We start from the raw sequence: 18,977 nt of genomic DNA, 5'->3' as shown, positions 1-18,977 counted from the left end.
CCGCCGCCACCGCGCCCGCCTCCGCCGCGCCCGCTTACGCCGCGCCCGCCTCCGCCTCTCTCGCCGTCCGCCGCCATCGCCGCCGCCGACCCCGCCAAGCCGCCACCGCTCCTCTCCCTCCGCCGGTAAGCCTCCTATCCGGCTTCTTTTTTTTTTTTTTTTCATTTGTTAGATTATAGTGTAGTTAGTTTTACCCCGCAAAAAAAAATAGTGTAGTTAGTTTTAGTGAAAATTTAGTTAAAATTAGTGTGTTAGTAAAATTAGTTAGTGTGTTAGTACGTAAAATTAGTTGGTTAGTAAAATTATTAGTTAATGTGTTAGTGTGTTAGTAAAATTAGTTAGTGTGTTAGAAAAATTAGTGTTAGAAAAATTAGTTAGAGAAAAGTTAGAAAATTAGTTAGTTAGTGTTAGTAAAATTAGTTAGAAAAAAGTTAGTAAAATTAGTTAGGAAACAGTTAGAAAAGTTAGAAAATAGATTCATTTGTGTCGGCGCCGCCCCCCGCGCCGACGACTTAGACCGTGGCGGTGCCGAGTCCGTAGCGGTGCCGCCGCGACATAGACTTAGGGTCGCGAAATAGAGAAAGAGCAAGCGAGGAGGAGCGCCGAGTCCGTGGCGGTGCCAGATCGCCGGGCGCCCGCTCGACGCCCCAAAACAGGGTCGTGGAACGCGGCGTTAGTACAAAAGTAGTGAAGTTTTTATTTAGCACAATATCATGTTTTTATTTATATTAGTATACATATATGATTTGTTTTCGTAGCTACGATGCCGCGACAAATGACCCGGCGGGCCGTGGTCCGACTCTCACCGAGGAGATGGAGCAGATGGGGGAGGTCCGGGACCGGGCTCCGCCGGGGTGGCACTTGGGAGGTCTTAGCTTCCGGTCGCGCACCTTGGTGCGGAATCCGGGTCCCGTTGTCGACCCGGATATTCTTTGGTGGAGGTCTTATGGGCCACGGTCGTTTCGAGAGGAGCCAGCCCGCCGGAGGAGGTAGCTCAGCGCATTGAAGCGGAGGACCAGCACGTTCGCCGTTACATGTACGCGTTAGACAACATGTATAGGACCGGATGGAGCGTTATGCGGGGATCTCATGTTAGCTATGCTCCCGTTGTTGTTCCGTGGCTTTGGGGGCACACCCAGCGCGGCTCAGGACCCGGTCGGCGCCCTCTAGGACCCGGTCTGCGCGGTTGAGTGGTTGTAGTAGTGATTGATATGTATTAGGGTTAAATAAACATGAACCCGATCTATGTATGCATGTAACTGCAGATTCTGCTTTCAGCACTATATTATCGATCCTTAGTTAAGAACTACACATATGTAACTCCATTTTCAGTTTACGCATTATCCTTAATTTGATCATATGATGGTTCCTATGTATAGCTTGCGGTGTCGTTGTAGAAAGCATGGAGAGAGATGAAATTCAAGAAAATTTCATGGAGGAACTCATAGCAAACGGTACTGGATGATCGCGACGACGACGTTATTCCAGATGATGGCGGTGACGATGTCACCGCAACTTATTTGAATGACTCCGGTGAGGGAGCGGAGGATATTGAGGAAGAAGATCCTAGTGGCGCCGGTGAGGAACAAGATCATCGTAATGGCTCCCGAACTGTAGTTATCACCGAGGTATATAAATTAATTAAGCCGCTGTTGATCGACTAGATGCATTAACTAATGAAATTGTACTGACTATGAACTATTTCTTTTTTAGCCCTCCGGATCGAGCACTTCTTCTGTAAAGTCGAGGAAGCGAGGCCCGGCCAAAAAGTTGGATGACGGTGTTAGGCACGACATCACCCACATCGACAAGGATGGTAAACCGATTGCTCCAGAGAAAGGTGCAAAGGCATTTATAGCTCAATGCGGAGTGCTTGTTAGGGACCACGTCCCGATCACCGTTCGAGAATGGCACAAGCCGAAGGGACTAGTCTTTGTCAGCAGAGGAAGAAGCTCAAGGTCTTTATATCGATGATGTAGCCAAAAACAGCATTATGAACAAGCTCATGGCACATTTCAACATAGTACCCGAAGAGGGGGGTGACGCTGAGAAGGCCAAGATGGAGCAGGCCCTCCGCGAGTTTGGCAAGAAGAAGATGGCCGAACTATTCAAGAGCCACAAGAAAAGATTGCGCCGCCTTATCAAGTTAAAGAAGACTCCTGACGGTGAGAAGGTAAAAAGTCACCGGGACGAATTCGTGAAGTACAGCACGGAGTCGAAGAATTTTTGAGAAGGTCGGAAATAAATAAGGCAAATGCTGCGTTGAAGCTATATCACCAAATTCTCGGGTCCAGGGGGATACAGGGCAAACCGTCCTATGTGGGTGGCAGGTGAGGCGGAACCGACCAAGAAAGGGATCAGATTAGGGACACACGGTTGGATCGAACGGTGCAAGGAGTGGTTCTACGGGATTGGGGGAACGTTGGATCCGTAAACAGGGAAGTGCATCTATAAGAAAGCTCATCTGAAGGTTCCCATTGATGCCCTGGAAAAGGCACATAGGGACGTGGAGGCGGGGTTGTTCCAGCCCGAAAGAGAGAACGATGAGCTGACACGCGCCCTTGGGAACAAAGAACACGGCGGACGAACACGAGGCACAGCAGGCTCCGTTCCGTAGAAGTATGGCTTTCCTGCGGAAAGGAAGAGATTTCCTGATAAAAGCCATGAGAGGAGGAAGGCAAGGGAAACAGACCGCCTCGGCTAACTTAGAGGAGGGTATGAGCACCATGCAAGCCCAATTAACCATGGTAACCCAAGTACTTACATCTCGTATGGCTCGGGGCAGGCTGTAGATCCCGCACCGCTCAATGCCATCGCCCCGCCGCAATCTCAACCACACCGGAAAAGCAGCGTGGCTTCCTCTCGCGAGGTGGATAATGATGATGATGATGACCAGGTGGTCGAGCCTCCTCGCTACCCCCCCGTGGATGATCTCACTGAGAGCCGTCCTTGTGAGCTGCATGTTAAAGTTTTCAACCTATCCTTCAAGGCGGCGGTCGGCATCCTCTTACCTACAAGGTCTTACCATTGCCGTCCGGTCCAAGACGACTTTGCTGTTGTGATGGTGGATGAAGTGTTGAGAGAGTATGAGGGGTTGGTGCTTGAGCACCCAGCAGGTGAAGATGGGGAAATCAAAGAACTCGGGAGAAGCCCGTAGAACCACCGTGCAATGGCGGAAGGAGAACATTGTGTTTCCAGGTGAGAAGCCAACAAGCGTGCCACCTCCGCCTCCTCCGCCACCTCAGTCTCCTCCGCGTGATGATTCTCCTCTGCGCGATGATGATTCCCCTATCCATGACCAGTCTCCTCCGCGTGAAAATACTCCGCCGCCTCCTCCTCCTCGTCAGGAGACTCCGCCGCTTCCACCTAAGCAAAAGAGGAAGCGGTCCGCGGCACCTCCTACAGCTCCGAAGAGATCATCAACTCCAATGAGGGAACAGACTCCAGTTGTTGCCACATGAGCAGATCGAAGAGCAAAAGGCGTTTCTTGCAACTGCGCCGAAGAAGATGTTTATTCCACCGCATGACGGTGAAGCACTTTGCCGAGACGAGAATGAAGAGACCTGAGCTGAGAGCTGATTATGACCGCTCTCTTGGACAGTCCTCTAAAGCGATGAAAGAAGCAAAAAAAGTCGCCCAGCTTGGACAGCAGGACATTCAGGCCGCACCCCACTTCATCGTGGAGCCATATCATGATCCAGAGACGGCATCGATGATCGAACGGGCGGCTAGAGCTCAGGGAGCATCGCTTGAGTACGAAGATTACTATCCAACTGCTCAACTGGTAAACAAGTATAGATACGGTTCAGATATCGACAAACCTGGCGAGCTCGCGCGTCTAGGGACTCAGATGCGAAGGTTGCATGACTGGGTACTGAAAAGCCTGTCGAAGAGGTGATCGCTACCTCACGGTGTATCTTAGAGATGAGCATTACTTCCGGGGGGAAGACGAGATAAACATTGACGTAGAAGAACTGTTTCAGTTATTCAATCAAGACGCCCTCGACAAAGCTGTCATCAGTTGCTACCGCTCGTAAGTGATTTATTTGTGTAATTAAGTTTGTAGCTCATTCATTTGCACTAACAATTATCCTCATTATATTCTTTGTGTACGCTATACATTTAATTATGCAGAATGAAGAAGCTGGAATACAAAAGAGGCAAGCTCCTACCGCTGGGGTTCATAGACCCAAACACAGTTCATGAAGTTACGGTTTCAGACTTCGCCAAGGACACAGAGGACAACATCGTAATGTTTTTAGAGAAGCAAGCAGACAAAGAGGATATATTCTTTCCCTACAACTTCAAGTGAGTGTTATATATAACATACATTATGCTTGTGCACCTTCCACTTTATTCTCGTAATCATTGAGCTATGCTTGTGCAGTTTCCATTTTATTCTCCTAATCATTGATCTTCACCTTGGAGTCGTAAACGTCATGGACTCGAAACGTAAAGAATATGCGGAATGGGCGGACATGGCTGCCATCCTCCGTGAGGTAGTTTCAATCAATTTCGTATTGGCATCTTCATCTGCTCTAATTCGAAGATATCATCAACTAATCAATTACTCATTTACTCATTATTTTTTGCCGGGCAGGGCTTGGAAACGGTTCATCAATACTGTTCCGGGTGAATGGAAACCGGAGCTTACATTTAGAGATTACCCTGTAAGTAGTACTATATATATAGCTATGTCCGTGAAACTTTATATATGATATTTACTTTCAATACGATGCTTGATTATTAGTTTGATCGAACTATTTTTCGTAAAGTGTATGAGGCAGGAAAAAGGGAATAACTTATGTGGATACTACGTCGCACCTTCATGCGTGACATGTCTGTCCCAAGGGTGGGGATCCCCAAATACACCACACTCGTGTACGATAACAAATTTTCACAATTAATCTTAATTAGTACCATCTATTGTATTGAGTTCCATTCATATATTGATCTCCTTTTTTAAATATAGATGACACGCCTGCGGGACACTCTCATAACAGCGGATCAAATAAAAGCAATTCAAGAGGAAATCGCGGGATTCTTTATTACCGAGGTCCTTACCCCAGGTGGAGAGCACTATCGGAAGATCGTGACGTCGGACGATATTCGTTCAGGAAAAGTTGTATTGTAAATATGCATGCATTACGTGTACTGTGTTGACTATGTCGTGTACTGTTGACGATGTCTATATATATTCATGACGATTTTTTGTGGTTTCTTGAATGATATATATATGCATTGCTGAAACTCTGCCGCGGCAAGGGAAACAGATCGTTTCTCGCCGCTGCAGAAACGCTGGTACAGCCGAAATCTGTGCCGCGGCAGAGAAATAGCAATTCTCTGCCGCGGCAGAGGAACATAGGCCCGGTTCGTACCACGAACCGGGACCAAAGCCCTTCCAGCGCGAGCTCCCTGGTCGCACCACGTGTTGAGGCCTTTAGGCCCGGTTTATCTTTGAACCGGGACTAAAGGGTACCCCCTTTAGTCCCGCCTTGTTGGTCCCGGTTCAGGAACCGGGTCTAAAGGCCCAAATGGACCGGGCCTATTGCCCCGTTTTCCACTAGTGATGGAGGTGACTGGGGTGGGTGATTAGCGCAGTAAAAAAATAGTGAAAGCCCTTATGTTTGGTGGCACTTTGTCAAAGTTCCACGCCAGGGATAAAAAAATGGATGGGTATATTTGTTGTCCCCATAGATGTAGACAAATTCTCAACTTCATGTCGGGAGCGGTGTTTTGAAACATGGGTCCATATGCTCTCTATATTTCGAAATGCATCTTACATACATTTTAAATTTTAAAAAATTGAAACTAAAAGTTCGCACGTATATTTTCACGTGCTACGTGCTCACATCGTTTCATAAAAAATCGACTTATCATGTGACGTGTGTAAAAAAACAAAATTCAGTGCTAAAAATAATGCTTTTCACAAGATAAACTTTCTTTTTTTATATAGACCACACAAAATATTGGTTTTTCGTGAAACTTGACGAACGCACGTATATTATGAAGATGTACATGTAGAATTTTTTGTCCAAATTTTTCAATATTTCGAAATATAATTTTTTAGTAGAGGGAGCATACGCACCCGGGAGCCGAATTGAATTTCCGTCATCATACTTTAGGCAAATCTTCGTGTAGAGTATTCAATTTTGAGAGAACTCCTTATTTGACCTTGGTTAAAATTTGACTTCCTTTCTTGGCTAACAAATCTTCCGTGTTTGACACTAAATCTCTACTATATTAATTGTCTAGAGGTGGTGTCCATGGTACGTCGTCCATCTCCCACCGAAAAAATTGCGCTGAGGGCATCGCGCTCGCGCCTCCTTCATAACTGCCCTACCCTCTCACGATCCTACTTCCTAGCAGTGACCCACGCATCTTCTCAGATCCACTTTCTTCCCCATGCGCCACACCCCACGGCAGTTGCCCCGTCTCCGCGTCGTCCCCACGCCAGTCCTCGCGAGATCGAGAGCCACCATGCCCCAGTACGAATGAGCCGTCATCTCCGTCCCCGGAGCTGCTATTCCATCTACCTGCTGTGTTGGTGCAAGTGGACCTGGACTGCTGCCGCTGTCACATCAAGTTCGAGAAGGTGCTAAAGAGGACCAGAGGTAGGTTGCTTGCTCGCGCGTCCTTGTGTCGGTGTAATTTCTAATGGATGGACTTCTTGGGGAGACGTGCAGAGAAGGGCGAGTTCGTGACAGACAACAGCAAGGTAATTGTTGCAAGGACCTTGGCTCGCCAACAAGCTACGTTGCGAGGCCTGCGAAGTCATCAAGGAGATCGAGAATTCGAGATCGTCCAGCCGCCGCCTCCTGGGCCGACCAAGAGGAAAGAGATCTTGCCGCCGCCGAAGCCGGTTGTCGAGGAGCCACCGCCATCGGTCGTGCAGACGGCGCCTCCGGAGCCGGAGGTAAATCCTCTTCCTCTGGCGCTGACCAAGGTAGGTAAATCCCCCTACCACTACCTGCTTCCTCTTGCCGTGGTTGACAACTGCCGCCCGGCGGCGACATGCCTCTTGACAACTCTACTCTGGACAAGGCCAGCTGCAAGGAGTGTTGTGGGAAGGAGAGGCGCCGACGTCATCAGGCGAGGCGAGAACTACACGTCAGCAACGATGAAGGATGAGAGTACTGCGGGTTGAGCTCGGTTTTGGAGAAGGAGGTGATTGTGGAGGAGGGGAAGAAGAAGTTGTGGAAGACGTGGGTGTACACCCTGCTGCTAGGTCTTAACATGTTCTGGAGCTCCATTACCTCCGCTGGTCCGTCCTTGTTCTTGAAGTATGCCTGCTGCTCCCTCTCTCAAGAAGGTAACAAACCAATTGTTCCTTTTTCTTCAGTTATATCATTATATGTAGTTGTCTGTATGATTGTGGCTGGCTGGTTGCAGTTGAACCACATGTACTTTTGTGTGATCCAAATTAGATTGGCCAGTGTATTATTTCATGAAACTAAAACTTATGTATATTACAGTCATTAATTCCACTATCGTCCAAATAGTAGTTTAATGGAAACTTCATATCTATCTAAGCTCTGTCATTTCCTACCTATCATGCACGGACTGTCCAAAAGGTTGAGCGTGATTTGAGTTTGCTGATGCATATTTTCTCCTGGAATGCAAGTGGAAGTGCTGATTGCGAAGGCGAAGCAAGCATCCTGTTACACAACAAAGAAACTCAACAACCTGCACAAGAAGAGGCATTGTTCATTTTCTGAGGTTTTCTTGCTTGCTGTTTAGTTAGGAAGTTTTCTAGCACCTGTGAGCATGGTAGGCACAGTTGCATTTTTTCACTTCTCCTTCTTTTCAGGTTTATGGGCAGATCTTTAGTGAAAAATACATTATGGAATAGTATGATTAACCATAATGAAGATTTATATACAACTTTCCATTAGATGGTTCCTTCAAAGTTATCTCCAAATCACTCCACACATTAGTCATTTGTTTCTGTACAGGGAACATATTGATTCTATCATCATAGTTGAAAAGATGGTGTTTATTATTACTGTACGTAAGTACTACATCCAGGTAGGTGGCCCCTGATCCAAATGACTAAATATATTTTTGTAACATCATATAAACAACACCCTCTTTCCTCCCCATATGAAAATATGTACCCTGCAGCGCCTCACATGGCCGTTCATTAACTGTGGTATACTCTCGTAGTCCACTGACTTATACACTCGTTGCTTGTTCCGGGATTTATTTGAGCTAAAAGATGGTTAACTTTCAGGTTATATTTTGTGTTGATGGAATGATCTGGTTGAACTTTGGTCTCTTCTTAGCATTAAATCCAGAATTACTACAAAATAGATAGTTCTGGTTTTAGATTGTGTATGATTCCACTTCATAATAGTTGGTTGCTGACTTGTCTAATTTCTGTCGAACTATACTATTTTACATTTTGTATCCCATATATAAATAAGCAAAGATTTTGCATATGCTCAGAATCATCACTACAGCATATCTTCAGAGGCGTGACAAACCCGTCAGATTATCAATGGAGTTAGATAATGAGCTTAGCCAGGTAAATATCTTTTGATCTTTTCTTGCTCAGGGTGGATGTTAATCAATATTTCTTATATCAAGTTTCCGCCGTCAAGAAAAAGGCCCTAGATATCCAGTAGGCATTTTAATTTGTTGAGGTGCCCCATATCCTTGAATTGGTTAAAGCACTTCCCGTGTTTTGATAATAGTCACACGGTCAACGAAGCTGTATATCAACATGTAGAGATGGTTCTTTCATGAAGTTCCTATGGAAAATAGAGAAAGGGAAAATGATGTACCCATGAACTGATTCCCTTGCAGTGTGTGAACTATACATGAGAAAACTGCAATTGAGAAAAATATGAAGTTACTTGGAGCTAAACACCCTGACTACCAGGAAAACCACACATGTGACATAGTACTCCCTCTGTCTCTCAAAAAGATGTTTCATATTTGTCTAGATACATCCAAATTTAGATAAAGGTTAGACATCTTTTGTGGGATGGAGGGAGTATATGAAATTTTGATAAAGTATCTCTTACTGTCACAATATATCGATTTGTATTATGCCCGCCAAAGAAGGCGGAACCATGTGCAAAACCAGCATATTCATGATTTTCTCTCATATACTTAGTTTAGAGTATCAGTCTAAAACTGCACTGATAATTTTGACACTACAAAAGGGCGGGAAAACAAACATATGTTTAGAGTATCAGGTACATGAAAACATCATATAGATACACCAATGTCCACCATTTACATATTTTTTCTCTTAACTTGGCATCATTTACGTTTTTGTTCAAGCACTGCAACTGAAAGGACGGAAAAAATCATATGTTTAGAGTATCAGATTGCTTGAAAAAACTCATATGGATACACTAATGTCCACCATTTACATACTGAGTATTTTTTTTTCTCTTAACTTGCATCATCTATGTTTTTGTTCAAGCTTCAAGGACCTGGTAAATACTTTGACTCCATCAAATCAATTGGCTGAGTACTCTATTTCTGGATATCTTACTATATGCCTCTATTTCTTTTGATGCAAGCTGTATGGTAAAGCAGTTTACTGTGTTTTTTATATTGTTCTTCACATGGAGCTTTCCTATTACGCCACTCCAGCCATGTGTGAATCTTTATTTGTGCCCTTCAGATTAAGTGTTTGCTCTATGTGTCTTTTTTCACTTCAATACTGAAACTGAAGATCGTTTTTGCAGGCCCAGAGAATAAATACTCACCCAAAGATCAGCAATGACTCTATTTGGATATCATTTCCGGGCGTGTATAAATGGAGAATATTAGAATTATAAATAGGATCAGAAGAACATCATATTTTCAAGCAAGATTATGTTGTATGACGTGTCCTCTTTAGATATTATGCGTGTATGTCTTTTGTAAAGTATATTTTGTTGTAGAGAAATAATACATGCAAGTTTATAGCCTCTCAAACCATATAGTAACTTGCAAATATTTATCTCAGATTTTAGACATTTTACCGATGCCTACACATGTTGCATGAACTTGGTTGTTAATTTGCAACACTCTATTACTTGGTTACAAACGAATGAATATCCGCTGCAATATATCCTTGCAGTGCTAGAAAAAAAGCTAACAGATGGCACCTATACCAGCATTTCGATATACATTGCTGTTTGGTAGATCATGTTGTAGTGTATATGTAAAATTTTCTTATGCGTACGGTATCGTTATGCATGGTAATTTCTTCTGAAAAATTAAGAACAAACTTAGCAACCAATATTGGGTGTATTTGACAAAAAATCAATAACATCATATATTTTTAACATTATGCTCCATTTCCTATATTAATTATTGTAACTTTTCTGATTGATAACTAACACATAATGATCCTGCAAATATTTCTTGTAGACTTTGTTTACAATCTTTTAAAATTAACTCTGAAAATTGAGGTGTTTTGATAGCCTCCATGCATATGATTATTTGCAAAATTTAATATTGCCTTGATTTTTCGGTTCTTGCTTCATGGCATTACAAAAGATATGATTGGATTCTAAATTCAGCAAGTCACGAGTGATAATGCTTTCATATGAAAGCTAATTTTTATAGGAAGAAGAGCCCAAACGGATGGGAAGGATACGGAAAAAGGAGGAATATATGTTATTTCGTCCTGCATTATGAGGATAGAGAAGAAGGTACACAATATTATTTAACAAAAATAAGGCAATATATTTTTCCGTACATACAAATTATCGTGTATTATTACAAGTAAAAAAACTTTTAAATCCGTGGTAACGCACGGGCATTCAACTAGTCTTCGTTTAATTCTTATATGGTCCTCCCGTCAATTGTTAGCTCCTGCCGTTAACTTTACTTTTCTTGGATGAGATATATACACTTTTAGTCCCACAACTCGCATCTTGGGTGCAAAATAGTCCCACATCTTGCAAAAGAGATAAAACTAGTCCCACAACTTGCATCACAGGTGCAATTTAGTCCAACCCGAACAAATTCGGCCGAATTGGAACGATTTTGACTGGATTCGTTCATGGAGGCCGGTGCTGTCACGGCCACATGTATTTGCAAATAAGTCCAAAAAATAGTACTGGTTCATTCCGGGCTCCTCCCATGCCGAGGGGTCGGTCAAATTATTAGACCCCCCTCCTCGATTCCCTTATGGCTCGAACCGAACAGAAAACGGAAAGTCGCAATAGTTCTGGATAAGTTGGCAGGCAGCGACGAGGTCGTCTGCGTCATGGATTACGGCTCATCAATCCCACACCAGCGATGCACTACCACGAGCATTGAAAGGATCCTCCGCACTAAGGTACAACTTTAAGATCTTTCCCTCCTTCTCCACAAATTTCCGCCGCTAAAACACCCTACGATCGAGTCGATCATTCACCCACCTTCGTCTACACTACCGACAATGCCGTGATCCAAGAAAGAAGGAGGGGGAGAGCTTAAAAGTTGTATTGTAGTATGGCAGATCCTCGCAATGCTCACGGCAATGCATCGTGGCGGGATCTAGCTGTAATCCACGACGCAAACGACCTCACCACCTCGTCGTTGCCGCCCTCCAACTGCTCCAGACTTGCCATTTTCTCTTGAGGTTGAGCCAGAAGGGAAGCGAGGGGAGGGGTCCAATAATTTGAGTGACCCCGCCGCATGGGAGGAGCGAGGAATAAACTGGTACTATTTTCTGAACTTTTCCGCAAATCCACGCGGTCGTGGCAGCTCCCTCCACGAACAAAAAATATGGTCAAAATCACTCAAATTCAGCAAAATTCGTTTGAATTGGATTAAAATGCACCCGGGATGCAAATTGTGGGACTAGTTTTGTCTTATTTGCAAGATGAGGGACTATTTTGCACCCCAGATGCAAGTTGTGGGACTAAAATTGTATATACCTCTTCTTGGATCAATATACCCCTGTTTCAATCGGTTGGCCGTGGACATTTGCCAAAAAAACACGTGATCGAATTTATTGTAATTCGGAGCAACCGCCTCCTAGATCGCGTGAACATGACACCTATACTCGCCTTGCGTGCACCACACTTGCTGCAATGTATGTAACGCGGATGTATGCACTGGGAGCTAGCTAGTGGAGGCGACCTAGCATGCATGCCTCCATGCGTGGGGAGGGGAGGGCCTCTTTCTCTCCGCCTGGTTTGAGAGTCTCTCTCAGATCCAATCCCCCGCCCCTCTCCTTCTCTCTCACTGGAGGCACTGCTGGCCGGCGAGGAGATCAGGAGATGGAATAGGAGGTTGGCTCCCCTTGTATATAGTAGAGGTAGGATTAGCTGTAGATTTTGCCCTTGTGCTTTCTGGCCATGTGCCGTGTTTGAGCGCACTGATGTTGCCGGCGAGCGGCTGCGGTGGCCATGTGGAGTTTCTTCTCCTCGTCGTGGTGGCATGGAGCCACAGGCGGTGGAGGTCAGATGCTCCAGCATCTCGTAGAATAAGCTCGCTTCTCGTCAGATCTTTGAAGTTGATGCAGCGGTGAAGTTCCGGACCGGCCGTGGTGGTAAGGTGGAGTTTTCGCCGCGTAGATATGCATCTATCTAGTGTCTTTCCCTTGGCCTGCCATGGTGGCGAGGGAGGGAGGAGCTGTGGGGCATCTTCTTTTTCGATCTGGTGGAGTTCTAGGCCCTCTTCTCTGTTGGCCTCTTTCTTGGAGCAGGGATTTGAGCGGCAGGTTCTCTTTCGACTGCTTCAACGCTGTCATGGTGACGGAATTAAGCGGGTGGTGAGTCCTTCCTGCTGGGCTGACTCCTCTTCTCCCCAAGCTGCTCTTGGTTGTGTTCAACAGCAGAGGCCTGGCGACGGCGGCTGCTGTCCTGCCTCTGCCCTTTCTGGCCGAATGGCGGCCGATAAAGTTAACCTCCAGTTCGGAGGCTTTCCTGGATCCTTGCGCCGGTGCTCGACGTTTTCTCGTTTCCAAGTGGTTCGTCCCCGGAGATGTGAAGGCGGCAGGAGGCAAGGGTTACTCACCGGCATCGAGAACCAAGTGAGCAGAGTCTTCTCTAACCTCGGCGCGTCTGCTGCCTTGAGGTCGCCGGCGAAAGACTGAGGAGGACTCCAAGGGCCTGATTGCTTTTCTTCTTTTAGCCCTAGGGTCCTTTTTGCATTTTACGAGCCCCTTTTCTTAATTTCTAGAAATAGCAGTGATGTGGATGACTACAAGGGGCTTGTTGTAATTTTGTACTTGTCTGTTTGTCAATGCAGCTTCTCTGCCCTTTGGGGCATTTTCTGTTCAAAAAAAAGCATGCATGCCTCCACAACCCAATAGGCCGGGCCGACGGAGTGCTGCGTGTGCGGCCGCACAGGCCCGAAATTTTCGGGGCCGCAAATTTTCGAGCAGGCATGTACAGGGGCAGCTCCTATCGCCCGCTTTAAGCGGTGCAACATGAAATCTCCGCCTGAAGAATCGCTTTAGTGGGCCGGCCCAAAGCTCGTCTGCACCTCGACCGCGCTGTGTTAAACCGATCCATGGATCGTACAGTATGTACGTACAGGAAAGCACCGTGAATAGCTTTTCTAACTTTTCTATGTCCCGTTCCTTTTTTCTTTTGTACCGTTCCGCTCATAGAGTATGTGTACATTGCTACATCATTAAAAATAAAATAGTTTAAACATTTTTCATATGCATTTTTTTGTACCATGAATGAATTAAACTATTATTTTTAAAAAAAAATCCAAATCTGAAAAGTTTGAACTTAAAAAAGTTCAGTTTAAAAAGGTTGAAATTTAAAAACTTCAAAATAAAAATATTCAAAATAAATATTGATAAACTTAAAAAAGTTCAAATAAAAAATGTTCAAATCTAAAATTGTTCAAGCTTAAAAACTGTTCAAGTTAAAAATGCTCAAATCTAAAAAATGTTCAAACTTAAAAAAATGTTCAAACCTAGAAAATGTTCAAATTACAAAATGTTCATATTTGTAGAATGATCAAACTTAAAGAATTGTTCGAATCTGGAAAAAAATAAACTTGAAAAAAGTTCTAAATTGAAAAAGTTCTGACCAGAAAAAACCGGTAGAGAAACAAAGAAAAGCTAACTAAAAACCAAAAAAAAAACTCACGTGTCCGCGAATATGCTTTTTTAGAAACTTCTGAATACTTTTGTTTGATCTGTGAATATTTTTTTGATCTGTGAACATTATTTTTTGAACATGTGAACATTTTTTAGACCGCGAATTTTAAAAAAAATCTGTGAACATACTTTATTATCTAAACGATTTTCTAGTATGAACATTTATGTTATTCGAACATTTTTTCAAGATGAACATTTATGTTATTTGGACAATTTTTAAATATGAACATTTTTATTTGAACGATTTTCAATATGTATATAATTATATTATTTGTTTTTGAAATTAAACTATTTTATTTAAACAGATAAAAAATTCAAAGAAAAATGTAAAACTATTTCTCTCATGAGCATTTTTTAGTTTGTGAACATGTATTTATTATAAAAAGAGACGAAATAATAAAAAACGTGAAGAAAAGGGAAAAAGAAAGAAAAATTCAAAACTAGAAAAACCAAGGAAACATGCCGGCGAAACCTTGTACAGGAAAAAGCGAAAAAGAAAAAAGGAGAACGTGGGAAGCATGGCTAGTTCGCGTAAGGAAAGATCCAGGCGCGTTGAGAACAAAAGGAAATGGGCCAGGCCCATAGAGCGACAGGGTATGCGGCGCGTGCGATCGCGCCCGCATTATGCCGTGAATAGGAATTGCCCATGTACAGGCGTATAGGGTTGGCAAGAACCCGTACATGGAGTAGAGCCTAAGCTGAGAAGCCGAACAGTGGAATGAGGGAATAGATTGGGCCAGCCTCGGCTTGGTTTCTCGCAGAGTAAATTACATGATTAGTCATGGAACTTGTCTGTATAATTTGAATTAGCCATTATATATAAAGAAACTGGAAATACGGTCAGCGAAACAGTGCCGATGTGTCACGTACGATCACGGCCGGCGCTGCCGCTACGTACGATGCATGGCTTACTGGGACCCACCTATCACTGAGATGAGTTTCGGCCGGGCGGGTTTTTCACAAGGAACCCTGGAGTTTGTTAACGTGTGGTGAGGTGTGTTTTGCAAAACGGCAAGACTACATAAATTCCCCTCCGCTCTGTTTGTCTCCAAATCCCTAATTCCCCTTTAAGTGCCACATGAACTTGTGCAGAGATGGGTTCGATGAACTTCTGGTCGTCGTTGGCAGCATTTTGCCAAAAGTGCACCTCTTGGCGCAAAATTTCTACTATTCGACCAAATTGCATAGTGACCTTAAGATGTTATCTCAGCAGATACACGCTTGTCCAAAGGGATGCAGCATGCTATTTAGAGAGGAGCATGCTGACACAAATTATTGCATCAGATGCAAATTCTCTAGGTACTTTGTGGTAGACCGCAATGGTGATGGTCGGAAGAGGCAGACCACGATTGCTAAGAATATCCTCCGCTATCTTCCAGTCATACCGAGGATCCATCGGCTCTTCATGACCGAGGATACTACCCAGCAGATGAGGTGGGCCGTAGAAGGAAACAGATTCACCGACAAGATGATACATTCGTCGGATGGTAGTGCATGGAAGAACTTTTTCAAGAAATTTCCACTGAAAGCAGGTGACTCGAGGAGCGTAGCAGTTGCGATATCAAACGATAGGTTCAATCCATATGGTATGTCGGCTGCAGTATACAGTTGTTGGCTAGTGTTTGTTATTCCCATGAACCTCCCCCAGGCGTCTGCATGAGATCAGAGAACATGTTTGCGTCGATGATAATCCTAGGATCGAAATACTCGGGTAAGAACATGAATGTGTAGCTGGAACCGCTGGTGGATGACTTGATTCGTGGATGGGAAGGTCACGGGATCCGAACATATTACACATCAAAGAAGGAGTACTTTGGTATGTATGTCTTGTACCACGTCCCTGCATGACCTGCTGTTAACCACCAAAACCCACCGGCGAGTAGCGACGGGCAACACGTAGAGCCGGGAGGCTCCCAGGGCTGCTGGTGGGCCCTGGTCCCTCGGGCGACGGTCCGCAATGCTCCGGCACGCACGTCCGATGCTGGTGCAAGGGCGTGCCACCTGACCTATACCTGGTCAGGAAGGTGATGGATTGCTTCGGCTAGTTTCCTGCATGGCATGCACGTAAACATTAAATACGAGCCTTGATCGGCTCTCAGGTTATCCTGTGAATCGGCTCAAGGAGCCGATCCACCCATGATTCGTACGAGATCTACGATAACATGGTGGTCCTGCTTGATCAATATTAAGTTAAAGCGATCTACGACGATTTAGGGTTTTCACCACATAACCGGAACGTCCTACACGTAGTTGAGCCAGGTAGACACGAAAGATGATAACAAACCAACCCTAGACAAGGCCTAAAAACCAACGTGGAGTTGATTCCCGGAACGTCTTCTCTAGGATCGGTAAATTACACCTTACGCACTACTGGATCATTCAACCCGTTTGCAAGGCCTAACTATGTAGATATCAAACTAATCCTTGAAGAACAAGGAACAACCGTAACAAATCGAATCTACTAAATAAAGATTAAGCAAGGTGTCGTCCTTACACCTGAGATAGGTGTAAGGACAGCTAGATATCTAGGGATAGCAAAGCTAAGCGAATACATCAAGTAAATATCGATGCAAACCCTAACATATCTATGATAATGGTGTTGCTCGCCATCAAAAAGGCTTCAGTACGAGCAACACATGAGCAACGAATAAACAAGATACTGCCTAGATCGCAAGATGCGATCTAGGCAGCATAGCGCTTACCCGGAAGAAACCCTCGAAACAAGGGGTGGCGATGCGCCTAGATTGGTTTGTTGTGAACGTGATCGTCCTCCTTTCTCCATAACCCTAGATACATATTTATAGTCCGCAGACTTTCTAACTTGGGAATAATCCCAACCGTGTACGAGCTAAACTCTATCTCTTAATTCTAACCGACACGTAACCTACTTTAATTTATAGATACACGGGCCATCTAGCCCAAATTCTTATACAAGGCCGATTCATGAATATTTTCCACGCATATTCGCTAAGCCCATCTCAATCACGGCCCACTTCTGATTTGGTTAAAATCTGGTGATAACACATGCCCCCTGGTTTTGGCAATGATAATTCCAAAACCACTCTGTTTTTCTTCGTAGGGTCATGTCGTGGCAGAGCAGAACCGTCGCAGTATCCTTTCATCATGATGCCTTGCCTTCTCAACTTCTCTGCACGATTTGACAGTTTTTTGGCATCGCTTACTCGGAAACCGCTGTGGCATTTAATCTCCACTATATCCCCTTTTATTTAACCGCGCCGAACAGTTCGCCTGTTCATCCCCTTGCTCTGTACTAGCCATCGGCACAAAAAACCCCTTCCTCTGTAACAATGTCTTCCTCTTCCTCCTCCTCCGCCTCGTCGGGCCTCTCTTTCCAGTCCTCCTCCTCCAGTGAGCCGATACCAGAGCACGTCCTGATGGCGCAGTACGAGAAGGAGGCTCCCGAGCATTGGGACGACGAAGAGTGGGACTTCACCGTCAGGGTGAACGACGCACCCCTGATCCCTGTCGGGTCAGACGACGACTTGTCCCTGACCGACGGGGAGGCGGACCTCCGGTTCCTCGTCGACGGGGAATTGGAAGCGGAGAGCGAGGATGACCTCTTCTCCTGGGCGAGCTTCTCCTCCTTCGACGAGGAGGAAGAAGAGGAGGACGACGCCTCCCCCGACGAGCCGCCGGCGAAATGCTTCCGCGCCGGGTGGGAGAACGATGACGACGATGATGATGAGGAGGACGAAGCCCCGGCCGAGGGCTACGGCAGCAGCGACGAGGAGCTCGCCGGAAGCAGCGCCGACGGCAGCTACGACGGCGACGACGAGGCCAGCGACGGCCCTTAGAATAGGAACTACTAGTATAGGACTAGTAGTAGTTCTTGAGCAATTGGCTCTTCTTTTGTTCTTCCTTCCTTGAGCAATCGGCTCTTCATTGTAAAAAACCCCCCTTTATTAATGAAGCAGTGTTTCCAATTAATCTTGCCGATAGTCAAAGTCGGTCAACTCCCAAAGAGCCGATGGCATCGCGTCGGCCTTTACCATAAAACGCGAGCAAGGCCAAATCAGTTGCCTCTTCAAACAGTAACCTGCAATCTTCGTCTGAGATAGTAAACTCAGATCCCCAAATCGCCGCTCGAACAGATCCAACTCACGGCCACACGAATCTCAGATCTCAACCGCGCCAAATCAACTCCGCAGCGCATCCAATGGCGGAATCATCCAACGCCAATGCTATGGTCTCCGGTCTGAAGGTAATCCTTAACCGCTCCTCGCCATTCGAGTAAATGTTAGGATTATCAGCAAACACCTGAATTAATGTCCTATTTCGCTATTAATTTTAGGTTTCAGACATCCTGCTGCCGCGTCCTTCTCTCCCAAATTCTCTTTGTCTTGGCCCCCGTTCTTCCGAGAGTCCTGCTCATTTAATTTCATGCGAGGCCAATAGAATTCCCTTCGTAAACCAGAATTTAGATCTGACTTCTTGGGCCGACTACCTACGAGCCTGGCCTAATCCTCCTGAGGGTTGGGTGGCATGGTACAGTAGAGTATCCAAAGCTCACCATGCCACATGGGAAACTATAGGGATAGCCGATGCTTTGTCATTATCATTGTCTCCCCTTGAGAAGCACGAGAACCTTCTGAAAACCATCGGCTACTTCTGGTCTGATGCACTGAATTGCTTCATGTTTGGCCACGGTCCCATGACACCAACTCTGTTAGACGTGGCCATGATCACAGGTCTAGACATTGCATCCCCAAGCCCCTCTGCTTTTATGCTGCCAAAGGTTCCTTTCACCCTCTCCTCCAAAACAGAGTGTACAAGCTGGGGTGCCTACCTTAGAGGTTACATGAAAACCAAAGGCCCTGTGACAGAGAAAGAACACACGGCCTTCCTGAACTTCTGGTTGGAACACTTCATATTCTGTGGCCCTTCACTCGCCCCAACC

The 18,977-nt window shown here is 45.2% G+C and overlaps 1 long non-coding RNA gene across 3 annotated transcripts; it reads left to right on the top strand.

Annotated features, from left to right (window-relative positions):
- The first annotated feature begins 6,378 nt into the window (after nt 1-6,378).
- On the top strand, nt 6,379-9,994 carry LOC127323681 (uncharacterized). 3 transcript variants are annotated; one of them, XR_007865882.2, is made up of 5 exons: nt 6,379-6,614; nt 6,687-6,946; nt 7,045-7,312; nt 8,449-8,527; nt 9,705-9,994. It is a non-coding gene; the product is annotated as an uncharacterized lncRNA (long non-coding RNA). The 3 variants fall into 3 exon arrangements; XR_007865883.2 differs by having other exon boundaries at nt 6,687-6,950; nt 7,050-7,312; XR_007865881.2 differs by having other exon boundaries at nt 7,050-7,312; nt 9,705-9,992.
- The last annotated feature ends 8,983 nt before the right edge of the window (nt 9,995-18,977 follow it).

Source organism: Lolium perenne, chromosome 4 (genome assembly GCF_019359855.2).
Source record: "Lolium perenne isolate Kyuss_39 chromosome 4, Kyuss_2.0, whole genome shotgun sequence".
Classification (NCBI taxonomy): Eukaryota; Viridiplantae; Streptophyta; class Magnoliopsida; order Poales; family Poaceae; genus Lolium; species Lolium perenne.
Note: the sequence above shows the minus strand (reverse complement) of the source record. Positions and strands in the feature narration are given on the sequence as shown.